The sequence below is a fragment of the Centroberyx affinis genome, unplaced genomic scaffold, assembly GCF_046629955.1.
Source record: "Centroberyx affinis isolate AG114_WGS23_722 - 3 ecotype Tasmania unplaced genomic scaffold, CSIRO-AGI_Caff_v1 ptg004203l_1, whole genome shotgun sequence".
Lineage (NCBI taxonomy): Eukaryota > Metazoa > Chordata > Actinopteri > Beryciformes > Berycidae > Centroberyx > Centroberyx affinis.
In genome coordinates this window covers 4,297-18,997 of record NW_027281951.1, presented here as the reverse complement: position 1 = coordinate 18,997, position 14,701 = coordinate 4,297, and the positions used below count along the sequence as shown (strand labels likewise).

Sequence of the window (14,701 nt, the reverse complement as noted above, 5' to 3'; positions counted from 1 at the left end):
GGCTGTATTATCAACACAGTGATGAATCTCTAATAAAATGTATTTATTCTGATCACAATGCATAAACATAATGCCACACACTGACAGCAGCATCTTCACACACAGGAGTGAATCAGTGGAGTACATGACAGTTTCATGTAACATGTAAGCACCAGTGCAGTTACAGTGACTGATCTGGCTTTGTTGAGCGAGAAAAGATGTTCTCCACCTCAGAGGCCTTGATGAGCTTTATTTCAATCTTGCATCTCCAGCAGATACAAGTGTGTCATATGAGGATGCTGTTGAGCAGCAGGTCCTGCAAGCCATGTACAAAACTGCCTCAGTCGCCTCCCACAACCCTTCACCTTTCTGCAGGAGACAGATCTGACACTTCTCTACTGCAGTGAAAGCCTTTCACTGGGTTTGACTTCTGCACTCACGGACCATCCCAATGTCTCATTTAGTCCTGGAAGAAACTTAAGAACTCAGGAAATTCAAACTACAACAATTCCCTTGAGTCTATTCTAGGACTTTTTAAATAGGGGGACCAGTGGGGGGGGCATCACTAATTTATGGGGTCCAAGAACCATAATGAACTGATATTGTGTGTATTCAAGATACAGCAAATAAGTTTAAATATGCTCAGAAACAAAATATGAAACAAATTACCTTCAGCACAAAGTTTCTATCACTGCGTGGACTCATGACTCATGTCCATTGAGGTGAAAAACAGACACTGGACTGGACTGTTTAAAGTGAAGCCTTTGTAACTTATATTATATTGAAGGAGAGCTTCAGTATTCTCCAACGGGTGAAAGCACCCAACCCAAGCAACCCAATATTTACTCTGGTTTTAGAACGAGCCTTGTCCGCTTCCTCACTGTACTTTTTTACAGGTTTTTACTGTTCTGGCACCCCTTAATGTGCTTCACCCTAGACAAACAAGGAAACAGAGGTTGTTATTCTGTCACGCCAGACGAGACACACACACCGAGAGATAGACAATATGATAACTTTCAGGTGACTTTCTAGAGGAGGGAGTGGCACCACAACTGACCGACTTAATTCCTGTTTGTTGAGTTTTTACTTACCTGAGTTTCACTCAGGGTGCAAAATGCATCCTCTCCTCCCTCCTCCCTCCTCGCGGCCTCGTCTCCCCGCTGACTCAGCATCCAAAAATGAGCCGCCAACATTAAGGACGTTCCAGTTGGTTAAAAGACGCATGGAGGATCCTTCATGTCTCCTCGGGTGCATTGTCTTGTGTCTCCTCCTCCGTCCTCGCGACCTTGTCTCCTCACTGACCCGGCATCCAAAAATGAGCCGCTGTAGAAGTGGCAGGAATGTAGAGACGGACAACTTCTCTCGTTGACTACACCAACTCGTGTGTCATTTATTTCAAACCAACAGAGAGCCAGACAATTTACATGGCGCTGCCCAAAACCAACAAACCTATGTCGAGCTGACATTGCTCAGAAAAGACTTTCTTAAAGGGACCGTGTCTCCCTGACCCTGAAAAGCACACAATATAACTGCACGTGTTAAACATACCCAAACCACAGATTATGGTGAATAATGTCCATAGTAGGGAGGTTGCAGGGGCCCACGCTGGGCATCGTGGAAAACGTACCCTGCCGACTGCAGACTTGTGGGGACATGAGACCATGGGAGGCCGTGATGCGAAGTGGGGACCAGTGCGAAAACACTGGCGTTATCCCGGAGCGTGGTCCGTTGGCGGGCTGCAGACCAGGGAACCGTGGTGTTAGGGACGAAATCCCCTGGGACCCGCAGTGGCTGGCCGTAAACCAGTTTGGCAGACGAGGACTGGAGGTCCCCTTTAGGGGCGGTCCTGAGGCCCAGCATGACCCACGGGAGCCTGTCGACCCAGCTGCTGTCCTTGAGGCTGGCCCGAAAAGCGGCCTTCATGAAGCGATGAAACCGCTCACACAACCTGTTGGCCTGTGGGTGGCACGCGGTGGTGCGGAGTTTCACCCCCAGGCCCTCTGTGACTGTGTTCCAGAGCTCGGACATAAACTGTGGGCCTCCGTCAGAGGAGAGGTCAGATGGGGTGCCGAACTGGGCGACCACCATTCGACCCGATGAATTCCCAGGCCACCTCGGTGGACGTCGTCGACGACAGCGGGACGGCTTCCGGCCATCGAGTGGACCTGTCACGGTGAGGAGGTAAGTGAAACTGTGGGAGGGGGGGAGGGGGGCACTAGGTCCACGTTGACATGGTCGAACCTCCGTTCGGGCACCGGGAACTGCACCGGGGGGCTTTGGTGTGGCAGTGCACTTTAGAGCGTTGGCATGCCACGCAGGTGCCAGCCCAGTCTCTCACGTCTTTTTTGAGCCCGTGCCAGACAAACCTGGCTGCCACCAGCCTTAGAGATGGTTTCTTCACGGGTGGGAGAGGCCATGGACGGCGTCAAACACACGCCGCCTACACCCAGAGGGAACGACGGGCCGGGGCTGACCCGTGGAGACGTCGCACAGGAGCGTGGTGCCAGCGTCGTCGAAAGCTGCGTCCTCCAACCGCAGCCCTGTGACAGCCGTCCTGTCAGCCTGGACGTCTGGGTCGGCGGTCTGATCAGCTGCCATGCGAGTGTAGTCAAGTCCCAAGTGGATGGCCCCCGTGATGGCCCGGGAGAGGCAGCCGGCGACGAGGTTGGTTTTGCCAGTGACATGCCGTATGTATGGATAGGCAGTGTTTGGGCAGCAGACGGAGGCTTTCTTACTGGAGAGAGATCAGAGAGCTTCAGCACACTCTGAGAAACGTAAGCTCCTCTGTCTGGACCATCAGCAGCCAGTGTGTGTAGATTCAAAATCACACACCAGCCACAGAATCAGACCCATTGATGAAGCTGCACTGGATCTCAAGGAGGAACTTCATAAATGACTGAAGCTCAAAGTCAAAGTGTTTTTTATTGTCATATGTGCAGCATGACACAGAATCATTCTGGACAATGAAATGCTTGTGACTAGGCTCACAGCAACTTTGTAGCATAAAAATAAAAATAAAATAGGAATTTACAATAGGAAATATACATAACATATATATACATAATATATATTATATAGGGAATATACAAATAGGAAATATACTACACAAGAAGGACAATGTTACACATTGGTACAAGGGAGATAGCACTAAAAGAACTAAGTCGAAGCATACAAGATAATGAATGAATAATAACCAGGAAGTCCATGACCCAGTTGCAGAGTGAGGGGCTCAACCCTAGGTCCTTGAGCTTAGTGATGAGTTTAACGGGAACAATGGTGTTGAATGCTAAACTGTGCATCACCAAAGCAATGGCATCATCCGTGGATCTGTTTGGTCTGTAGGCGAATTGGAGGGGATCTATAGTGATGGGTAAGGAGGAGCAGATGTTTCTTACAGTTTCTTACAGGAGAAGCTCTCTAATGAAGTTGAAGGAAACTGTGATCAAACAGCAAAACACATTAAGATCCAGGCCCGACACACAGAGAGGCAGATTAAGAGCAGTTGATAAATCACTGCAGTTCCATGATAACTGCATTGAGGGAGGAAGAGGAGCAGAAGAGTCAGATGATGAAGGAGAAGATTGAAAGTCTGGGCAGAGAGATAGCAGCTCTTTCAGACACAGTCAGAGCCATAGAGAAGGAGCTGAGAGCTGAAGACGTCTCGTTCCCACAGAACTACAAGGCTACAGTGGAAAGAGTCCAGCGCCCCCTGCTGGAGGATCCACAGCTGGTCTCAGGAGCTCTGATAGACGAGGCCAAACACCTGGGCAACCTGAGCTTCACAGTCTGGGACAAGATGCAGGAAATGGTCTCCTACACTCCTATGATTCTGGACCCAAACACTGCCTATCCAAAACTCATCCTGTCTGAAGATCTGACCACTGTGAGATGGGGAGAAGAGCAGCTCCCGAAAAACCCAGAGAGGTTTGTTCTGGCCTCTGACAGCTTTAACTCAGGAACTCACAGCTGGGATGTTGAAGTTGGAGACAGTTTAGTCTGGGAACTGGGTGTGTTAGCCTGGGTCGGATTATTCATATATGGCATCGGGCAGTGCCTGAATCGGACCAAAAAAGGTGCCAGTACCCTAATTCAGCAGTTGCATGACATTGCATGTGTCTTGGACATATTTATATTTATACGCATATCTTGGTAATATATCCCACTTCAAATGTATTTTTGTATGCATTTCATTACATACAAATATAATATTGCATATATGCTACAATAAAAACAACTGAAAATGAAACAAAACTGCAGTTCAGTTTAGCTGCAAAACAACTAGACCTACCTTGCCATTTAAAAAAAATCAACACAGAAAAATGTGCTGGGTTAGTGCTGTAATAATATCAGAGAAAGATTACATACTTACAAGCATACAGAAGACTGATGCAAATAGACAGAGGCCAATATTGTCTTTATATAACTGACGGACAGAGCTGTCTGTGCTTTTTGGAGGCAGTGGCAACAAAGCAATAAAGACCTTTTGTTGTTGTCAGTCATGATTTAAGAAGACTAGCATTATGTAACTTTTTACGTACATTTATTCCTCCTTGGCACAATAACATACCTTTCATTTGTGCTTGCACATCCTCTATTTTATTTTCTCTCTTTATGGGCACCTGACCAGTAGTGTTGATTGGACATATTGGCGTTTGATTACCATGAATTTCTTCATGATTGACACTTTAACGGCCCTGCGCTCCACTGACTGCTCTGCTCCATCAGATCAAGTGAAGAGGCATCACTCTGCTCACAATATAAATGCATTTATTTTTTCTACACAATATCATTCCATTGTCGTTTTGCCCACAAAGTCCTGCATCAGAATGTAAGCCATTATATTATTTACAATCTGCCTTTGCGGGGCAAAACGCCAGTAGAACACGTAATTACAAGAAGCTATTTAATTTAGCCCACAGAGTGACACCTCTTCACTTGATCTATGCAGCTTTGTTTTCGGCTGCAGTTTGACTCACCATGTGGGAGCGAAGCGCTGCCTTCAGGCTGTAGGATGCTGTCTGCTTAAATGAAGCCCTGTCAAGTCTATGGCGCACTTCATATGGAGATACTCTCTTCAGGCGTACCAGGAGGGTACTCATGTGGACAAAAATCAGAAGTGCTGGTACCGGCCCATTTCAGTTTCAATTTGTCTTGTTGGGGGGCATCACAGCATTCAAAACACAATTATAGGCTACCTTTAAAAGTTTCGTCATATTTTGTTTATATATTACTCTCTGGCGGGAATGCGTACACTGCCAAAATTAACCTTTGATACTAAAAAAGAATAGGAAGAGATCACATTTGAATTTGTCCAGTTCAAGCATTTTGTGCGGGAAGAGAAAAGCCGTTCACCGAAATTGCTGCTGCGAAAAAGTAGGCTCTATCTACTCTATAAACAGAGTGAGAGGGTGTCATGGGGCCAGAACGCACAGTGTGAATCTGACAACGGAACGCGCGTTCCGGTTCTGAAAAAATAAATACGGAGCAGTGCCGGTTTGTTATACAAGTTTTGGTGGCTTAAACAACTGGTTTGGTTAGTTTTTATACCAAGTTTGCCGGCTGGGCGGTGTTTGGACCGTCGGGCCAATCACAGTGCTTAAAAACGCTCCACCCAACAGGGAAGCTGGGGCACGTTAAAGAAACCCACGTCAAATGACAGGCACAGTTAAATCTGAGCCGCGGAGCTGGCAGGTTGTGTTGTGAAATCACCAGCAAGGATGGTTGGTGTCCGGGCGATTGCGGTGGGCTGGTCTGGACTAACGTCCCGGTCCATCCCTGAACGTGCTGCTCCTTTCTCCTTCTGCAGTTCCCACTGTCACCTCACTTCACCTGAAGTGACTGCTTGCTACAGTCATTGAGCTTGCTCCGTTTGGTGGTATGTGGGGCCTTGTCCGTGGTGCTGAAGCTGCATTAGATGTCTGTAATGATTTTTTTTTTCTTTTTTGTTTTATTTTTTTAGTCATGCTCTGTAATGGTTTGGCATTTAGTCTTCATTCAGGCCTTTGAAAATGTATGTATGTTTATGTATGTTATGTTGCATTCAAATTTGATACAGTATAGCTCTGTATGTAAAGCCTAAAATGGCATTTGTAGTCAATCCATGGTGTAAAGTAATTTGTTGGTTAGTACATTGTCTTATATTTTTCTGTAGTATGTGTGTTGAGCCTGTAAGTTAATGTAAATTTATGATCTTTATTGCTATAGTAAATTTAACTTTTTTGTGTGTAAAGTGGAAGGAGGGGGACACTTCAAGTGAGGTCACCCTAGGGCACCACACTGTGTTAATCCGGGCCTGGTGTTAGCAGAGTCTGTCCAGAGGAAGGGAGACATAGAGTCTGGATTATGGAGAATATGGTTCAATAATGATAAATACACAGCACTCTACCCATCAGATCCAGGCACTGTTCTCCCAACGAGGAAGAAGCTCCACAGCTTTCCTCTGTTCCAGTCCAGATGCAGTCTGATGCATCTGGACTGGAACAGAGGAAAGCTGTCATTCTCTGATCCTGATACTAACACACACATACACACCTTCACACACACTTTCACCAACAGCCTGTTTCCATACTTTGATCCTGATAAAGAACCCCCTCTGAAGATTTTACCAATGAAGGTCTTTGTAACAGTGGACCAGCACAGTTAGAGATGAAGATGTCTGGGATATAAAACCCAGACTGGCTCACCACACCCGACCCAGATACTGCACTGTTTACTGTTTCATAGACTGCATGACTTTGTATGTGGCCATGCAGAAGATGTTATTCTAAGATGTTATTATGATATTCTTTCAGAATTTACGAAAATACTAAGATCAAACACATTGAGGCAGACTGTCAGTGTGGCAGTGAAATTTATTGTACTGTCAACAGACTTTTGTTGTATTAGTGTTTGCTTTGACTAACATTTATTTTTGAGTGCAATCAGTAAAATACAAAAACAACTCATTAAGCATTTGTTGTTGTTTCTTTGAATTTATTTTATTATTTAGAACTCTAGTATAATTGCAAGTATTGGCTTGTAATAGTCATTGAAGGACAGATCAAGGTCCACTGATTTCAGGCAAGGCAAGGCAAGGCAGCTTTATTTATATAACATTATTTTTCCCTCCTCGAGATAAAGGACAAAAATAGTGGTGAGCTGTAGCTGTTTTCATCATAGTGATAATGGGTATAATGATAGATAAAATTTGACAGTTGTCTTGTCCCAAACTGTGCCACAGCAACATTAAAATAACATAGCTATGTGTGCATTAATAAGAGAATTGAAACAGACATTTAAAAGTAACGCAAAAGTTACTTTCCCTAGTAACTAATTACTTTTATTATGCAGTAATTATAAAGTAATTCAATTACTTTTTGAGAGAAGTAACTAGTAGCTGTAAGTAATTACTAATTACTAATTACTATAAGCCTTCCTATTCTTTTATGTCCAGGTTTCTGAATCGGTCACTGATGTCATCAAAGTAGTTATCGACGAAGCGAAGCATCTGGATCACGGCGCTGAGCAGCAGGATGTCACAGTTCAGATCCAGCTCCAACTCCTCACAGTAGTTCTTCACCGGAACAACGCAGGACAGCGGCACACCGAGCCGAGCGCCGACCTCCTGCACCTGGAACACAAAACCACAAAACCACAAAACCACCGCCTGGACATGTAGGTTAGGGCAGTTTATGTTCAGGCTGCGATCAAACCTCCAGGTGGTTTTCTTTGGTTTGAACCACAGTGGAAAAGTTGATTTTGTTGCAGTTTTGCAGAGTTTTGGTAACCTGTCATCCCGTCAAGTTAGAGGACGCGGGGGGTATTCCAGTAGTATTCCAGTCCAGGACTCGAGTACTACAACACTGTTTACTGTATCTTATAGAGATGCACCGATTGCAATTTTCTTGGCCGATTCCGATTTCCGATTTTTTAAAAGTCTGACCTGCCGATTCCGATTTTGGCCGATTCCGATTTTCTTTCTAAGAACTATAATTGACAGCACACACAAACATTTTTGTAGCTGTTCTTTAATGGAAAATTAAAATTCAATTGTATGTTCATAATAAAACATTGACTATTAATAACTTACATTTTCTCCAAAACTGCACCAGGTTACAGGACCTTCTCTCACTCTCACTCAAACAAATCTCAAAATAAAAAAGTGCTCCAGGTTACTGGACAGAGCTTTTTTGAACAAATAAAATCCAAATTAAAATGAATTGCAGTATATCCCACTTTATACTTTCCCGAAAGAAAACAGGTGCAACAGATCTATATAACAACACACGGACTATTACTATTATGGACTATTATACAACAGGTAGTTCCGACCAAGCGATCTGATTGGTCAACTAGACATTTAGAACGTGCTCAAATCAGCATGACAGCACACCTAGCCGTGCTCATCACTAAATATTACTCCGCCATATATTATCATACAATATATTTAAATATAACGCTAACGTTACGCTAACTCTGTTCAGCCTTGATGTTACCAGACGCTCTGCATCCTCCATCAGCTGTGCCGGTGAGTCGGTGACACGGCGCTACTAGCTTAAAAATACATGTGAAGTTCGCGGACATAGTAGCTAAATCTGTCCATGGAAAAATTATTTTTTTCAGCAGATATCTTAGTTACAACAAGATTGAGCTAGCAAGGCAGTTTTGTGTTTATATGTGTGGTATTTATTCAGTTTGGGAAATCCCGCGATCTCTAGAAAGCATTAGCTCAAGTTGGCTGGCTGACTCAACAGGGACTAGAAATCGTCTCTGTTGCTAGGTCGTTACTAAGGCTCCGCCTACTTACTGGAGTAGTAAACTAGGTTCCATTACATAGGAGTCTACTGACGTGACTGATTGTTTTCCAGTTATTAGTCAGACCCCATGTATTTCCAGGGAAACGGAGATAACACTAGCAAAAAGTTTTTTATTTTGAGAGCGAATTGCCCCACAATATGAATACATTTTGTTTATATCTTTTATTTTGTTGGTAACTGTTGCATAATCGCAATATTACACTCGAGGGTGTGCGTTACCGTCATTATTGGCAGTGATGCGGTAAGCATCACGGTAACGCACACCCTCTCGTGTAATATTGCTTAATTGCAGCAGAGTTTTTACCATTGTCTTAAATTTGACCGGCACAGAATCGGATATATGAGACTGATCGGCCGGTCACCGGTCATGGCCGATCAGCTGAAAACCGGCCGATTCCGGTCACCGGCCGATCGATCGGTGCATCTCTAGTATCTTAGTTTAGCTTAGTTTAGTTTGGTGTAGTCTATTTAGTTGCACATATAAAATGATAATACACAGAAGGAAGAGAAAAAAATCCAGTTTTAAAAAAATTAAATGGAAAAAAAGAAACACAAAAAACAAGTTCAGAACTGAATTACATAGATAATAGAAAATAACTGACAGGGAAAGCAATTCAAACAGAATAAAACAAACAGAAGTGCGACATCCTGAATAATATCACAAACTGGAAACTTGTCAAATTGGGAAGACAGCCATACAAGGTGTACTTCAGGCACTCCAGTATGGCCCGTATTTAGGGAAAAGGTCTACTTTTTCAGAATAAAATCGTGAAGGTGAATTTGAAGTAGATCTCACCATGTCCCTAATGTACTGGCTCTTATAAATGTTCCTCAGGTCCTCTGCCACAACAGGACAGGCTTCATCTACTTTAGTCAGCACGACCAACTGGGGAATCCCTGAAAAACACCAGAATACGAAGAGTTCATTTCCAAAACACAAAAAAATTCCATTACCTGAACATTATTTCTTATCTTGAAAATGCAGTGTATCTACTTTGTAGAAGTATTACCATTCTGTCAACCAAGGACTTAAGTTAGCTACTCTCCTTTGTTTGTACCATCATTTGTTTGTTTTCTGTTGCAGACACACTGTGCATGTACTGACAACATACATACTCATTCTGGTATTTGTAAGAGTACGCATATACGTCTTTTGTAAAAGTATGTGGGACTTTTTTCAAATGCTGACCGAACTCTGTGGACTGTGGTCCTTTGGTATGACTGACTGACCCATTAAGTTGACCTTCTTGCGGACAGCGACCAGCTTCTCCTCCAGCTTAGCGGGCAAGATGGAGACCTTGCAGGCGTCGATGACGTAGACCACACAGTGGATCTTGTCCTTAAGCTCTGGAGACTTGCGATAGCCGTGGGTTGAACTGAGCCATACAGGGGAAAGACAAAGACAATTTATTTCATAGAAACAAACGATTTCTATGAACAAATCAACTGCCACATGTTAATATTCTGCTGAAAGCAAGGAAAAGCTTTGATCAAGAAATATCAGAGGAATCTCTACCTGATAGGTGTCTGGAATGTGACCTTTCAGGATGCTGCTGATGTCATCCACATCAAGCCCCGCCCCCGTGCTTTCCTCCAATCCCATGGAGTCACACAAGATGATTGGCAGAGGTTTTCCTTCTCGTCCAGCTTTCACAGAGTAGGTGCGAAACTGTGGGGTCCAAAGTGGTGAAGTTTATCAGTGTCAGAGTGCTGTTCAAAAGATTTTTTTTTTAAAAAGAAGCCCAGAGGTTAGAGAGGCGGCTTGTGGCTGGAAGGTCGTTGGTTTGACTCTCCAGACCGGCTTGGAAAATATGGGTGAATGAGTAAGGCCTTTTTTTGGTAACTCTGTGATGTCTTTGTCATTTGCATTGTGTGCAGCATTGAAGAGGGGCCAGCCATTTATACCACTGCGATGGGTTGCAAAGAATTCTATCCATATAAGTTGGACAGACAGCCTTCAAACCAAGCGGCCAAAACCACGGGTGAATTTTGAAGCCAATAAGGAAGTGGCTGAATGCTGCAGTTCCTCTAATGTCCGCTAGGGTCAGCTCCAAAAAGACTCTAAATCCCACCCAACTCCATTCATGTCAATGGGACCACAGCCCAACTTCTCACTCAAAATATAAAGTCAATACATTTTTTTACTTTATATTTCAATAGACATCATGGTGATATTACACACTGTTAAAGAAATATTTGGTCTCTTTAGTCATACAATATTTATTGAAAATATCACAAACGCTGATTTTCAGTACTCATTCATGCCAATTTACAGCCCAAATGCCTCATAATGATGTAGAAAGTTGGAAAATTGTGTTTTTCAATGCAAAGGACATTTAGGTTTAACTGGTGCAACAGGCTGCAGGTTTTTCAGATGGTGAATTCTCATTTTGAAACCAAACTCCTCAAATGGAAGTCAGTAAGAAGCAGGAACTGACCTGAGTGGTGAGGCTGGTGCCAGAGCTGCCGGAGATGGCCTGGCTGGTGACGTGGCCTCTGAACACAGAGTTGATGGAGTTGAAGAAGCTGGACTTCCCAGCTCCCACCGGTCCGATGAGCAGGACCCGAGCCTGGGACACAGAACTGTGTGTGGGCTTGTACAGTTTAATACTGTCAATCAGCCCCTTCCTCCTCCTGTTGGAACAAGAGCAGATAAATAAACCTTTTCAGCTTGTTATAAGCTTGTAGATGTAGACTATGTCATGGTTCAATCCTGCTCCTCAGGACCCAGAGCCCTGCTGGTTTTCATTTAAGAGAACTAATAAGGGGCTGATTTACACCTGAGATGCCAGGTGAATGCAATTAATTAGCCGGTAGGATAAAAAACAGCAGTAATCTGTGCCTCAAGGATCAGGACTGAGAACCACTAACATACAGAGGTGAGATAAAGTACTGCTTCATTTAATTTCCGCAATTATCTCTCAATCTACGTAGGTTATGTAGGCTACATACATCAAGTAAGTTATTACAAACTATAATAGACACATTCATTTCATTATAATCTAAAATAAACTAGGCTTGGCTTTGCACCATCTGGCGGCCATATTGGAGGTCCACAAATCTTGTCAACAGTGACTGTGAAAAGCGGATTCTGTCTTGAAATGTGCAGCTTGTTTGTCTCAACAGAATTGAATAGAATTTAACATGGTTAATTTCTGTGCTGTTTTTGACTGGGAACTGATCATATCATCACTGATAAATCTGAGTGATTTAGTGTTTAGATAATGTCAGCTTGTTAGCTAGCTAACCACTTGGTGCACTGTCTTGTTATTAACACATCTGATTAGCACACTAGCTAACGTATAGTAGCAGCTAGCATTAGCATGTTCACATCAGTGTGTTTGCTGGCTAGTTAACTAGCTAACAGTTTGTTCATGTTAACTGAGCTGACTCTTCTCAAGCTACAACTCAGAGTGTTTTGGAGTAGAGACTATGGCTAAAGACAAGACAGTATAGTGTAGTATAGCAAATTGAGGTATATTAAAGCATTGCAAAGCATAACATAATATTGCACAAAATGGTTCTGTCCAGCTTACTCAGATTCCCAGACTATGGTCCTCCAAGGCTTATCTAGGTCCTTTCGTTCTGTTGAAGAGTAAAAACAACTTGTATACATACAACAATAGATTGACTTCAGTGTGTCAAAAATATTATTTTATTTAACTGTCTCTATTATTAAATTGTCTCATTGAGATGCAATCTGTTTTTCAAGAGAGACCTGGTCCATTATCATCCAGCTATAAAACTAGTCTATATGTTAGGGGTTTACATGGCACATTCATAAAAAAAAAAGACGTTTTTATATTAATAAATCAGCATTTGTAACTTTCATAATTTTACAATTATGAAACCTTGATTAACCATGATAAAAATCCCTCAGACAAAAGGTAATAATCACTTTAATATTCAGTCAATCTGTCTGTCACCAGATTTTATTAAGTGTGGTCTCATCCATTCCTCTACCTGCAGTTTGAGGGCCAAACAAGCTCAGATCTTCTATTGAAAAGTAGCAGTGAAGACAGACACTAGTAAGGGGAGAGCAGTAACAACACATTCAAAACCTCAAATCACAAATTGACCTATATGGTGTTGAGAAGCCTTAGTCTACATGTCATCTTGTTTGTTTATTTGTTTGTTATGTTTGTCTTAAGAAGATAGTCAAACGATGACACTGATTCTGTCAGTCCTGACGGCGAAGGACCGGTCTCCTATATATAATAGTCTGATGTAGGAATGATCAGACATACATCTCCAACCTGTTGGAGATGTAACTCTCTTCAACATCAAAGATGACTCATTACATGAGTGAAATTTTTAAAGAGAAATGCTATTGATAATAGATAAAATACTCTAACTGCATCAAACACTTGTTTCAGAAATGTAGTGGGAATAACACCGAAGGGACATGTGATGGACATGATGTAAGACACAATGTCTGTTTAGACTGAGGCAGAAATGGGTTAAAAATCACTAAATTCAGCAGAAATTGGCCTACAAATAATAATAATAATTTACACACTTTACATATTAAAATATTTAACACAAATATGTAATGAAGATGTCATAAATGTTAATTCATTAATGAATTGTGAAACATAGATATGATGCTAGACTTAAATGAACAAGAAATGCAACAGAATACCTAAATGGCTGGAATTAATATTTAAAAGGGTATGTTTTCCTCATAAATACAGCACATGTCATATTTGCATTGACATTAGGCTAGGAATGACTAAGCATCGAAATTCAGTTGTTTACATTGAACTCACCTTCGACTTGATAGACTTCACACTCAGTTAGCTGGAGGTTGTTCCCATGCATTTCTGCAGCAGTGAAGTTGTAATGGTTTCCTGGATTGCTATGGATTACTGCTTGGCTTCCAATAACAAGAACAAATGCTTCTCCAAAATAAGGACCACTGTTACCTATCATTTTCACTGCATAAGTAGAATTGGTGACATGATATTTGAGAAGATTTGTTCCTTTGAAGGTGAAAAGAAATGCCTGGTCATCTTGTATGTACTGTCCAGACTGATTAAAAGGTTTACTGGTGTAGCCTCCAAAGACGTAGCCAGAGGCATTATAGCCCACTGACACTGTGGGACCCTTGTTGTCACATCGCTGGTGGAAGGCTGCGCCGGTGAAACCATGGATGCTGGCCTTGTATAGCAGCTGTAGCTTGACATGTCCCAGCTGGGAGCAGAGCGCTCTCTGCTGGCTCTTGGTCAGCCTGGGGTTCATGGTGGATGTTTGGTCTGCTAAGGTTCGTAAGGATCCCGACTGTCTGGAGCCTCTGAAGTTCACTCACTGTGGTCTCTGAATCCAAAACAAACAGAGTTGCATTAAAGAGAAGTTGTGTTTCAGCATTTTTCAAGCAGGATATCTGATTTGAAATTTATTGATCCGCGAGGGGACACTGAACTCTTGGTGTATCTTCCAGGTTGCACCCAGCAACGCTGTAACACAATGACATAGCAATGAAGCAGCTTCCTCAGGGTAGAAGTGCCTGGGATTTGAACATTAGATTAGATTCATTTTATAATCCCCAGGGGGAAATTACCTTTGCAGTAGAGTGCATACAGCATACAGACACATCACCAGGGGTACACAGTAACACAATACACAATAAATACATCACCAACAACGATACCACACAAAATAATTCAGTGCCACACAAGATATTCAGTAGGCAGGAAATACCATGGATAATCTATTTCATTGTAAGGTGCAGGGCCCAGCATCAGTCAGCTGGTCTTACAGTATTGTCCAGTTGGTTGAGTAAGTGCATGTGTGCTGTGTGTAATTCATGAGTGTGCATTATAAAGAGCAATTACAGATGGGATGAAAGAGTTTCTTGACTGGTTGCTTTTAGAGCCGGGGACCTGGAGGCGTCGTCCTGAGGGGAGGAGCTACAGTTTGGGATAGAG

At 42.7% G+C, this 14,701-nt stretch overlaps 1 pseudogene; it reads right to left on the bottom strand.

Moving 5' to 3' along the window:
- Nucleotides 1–6,999: 6,999 nt before the first annotated feature.
- LOC139664162 (interferon-induced protein 44-like) lies at nt 7,000–14,084 on the bottom strand (annotated as a pseudogene).
- Between the last annotated feature and the right edge of the window lie 617 nt (nt 14,085–14,701).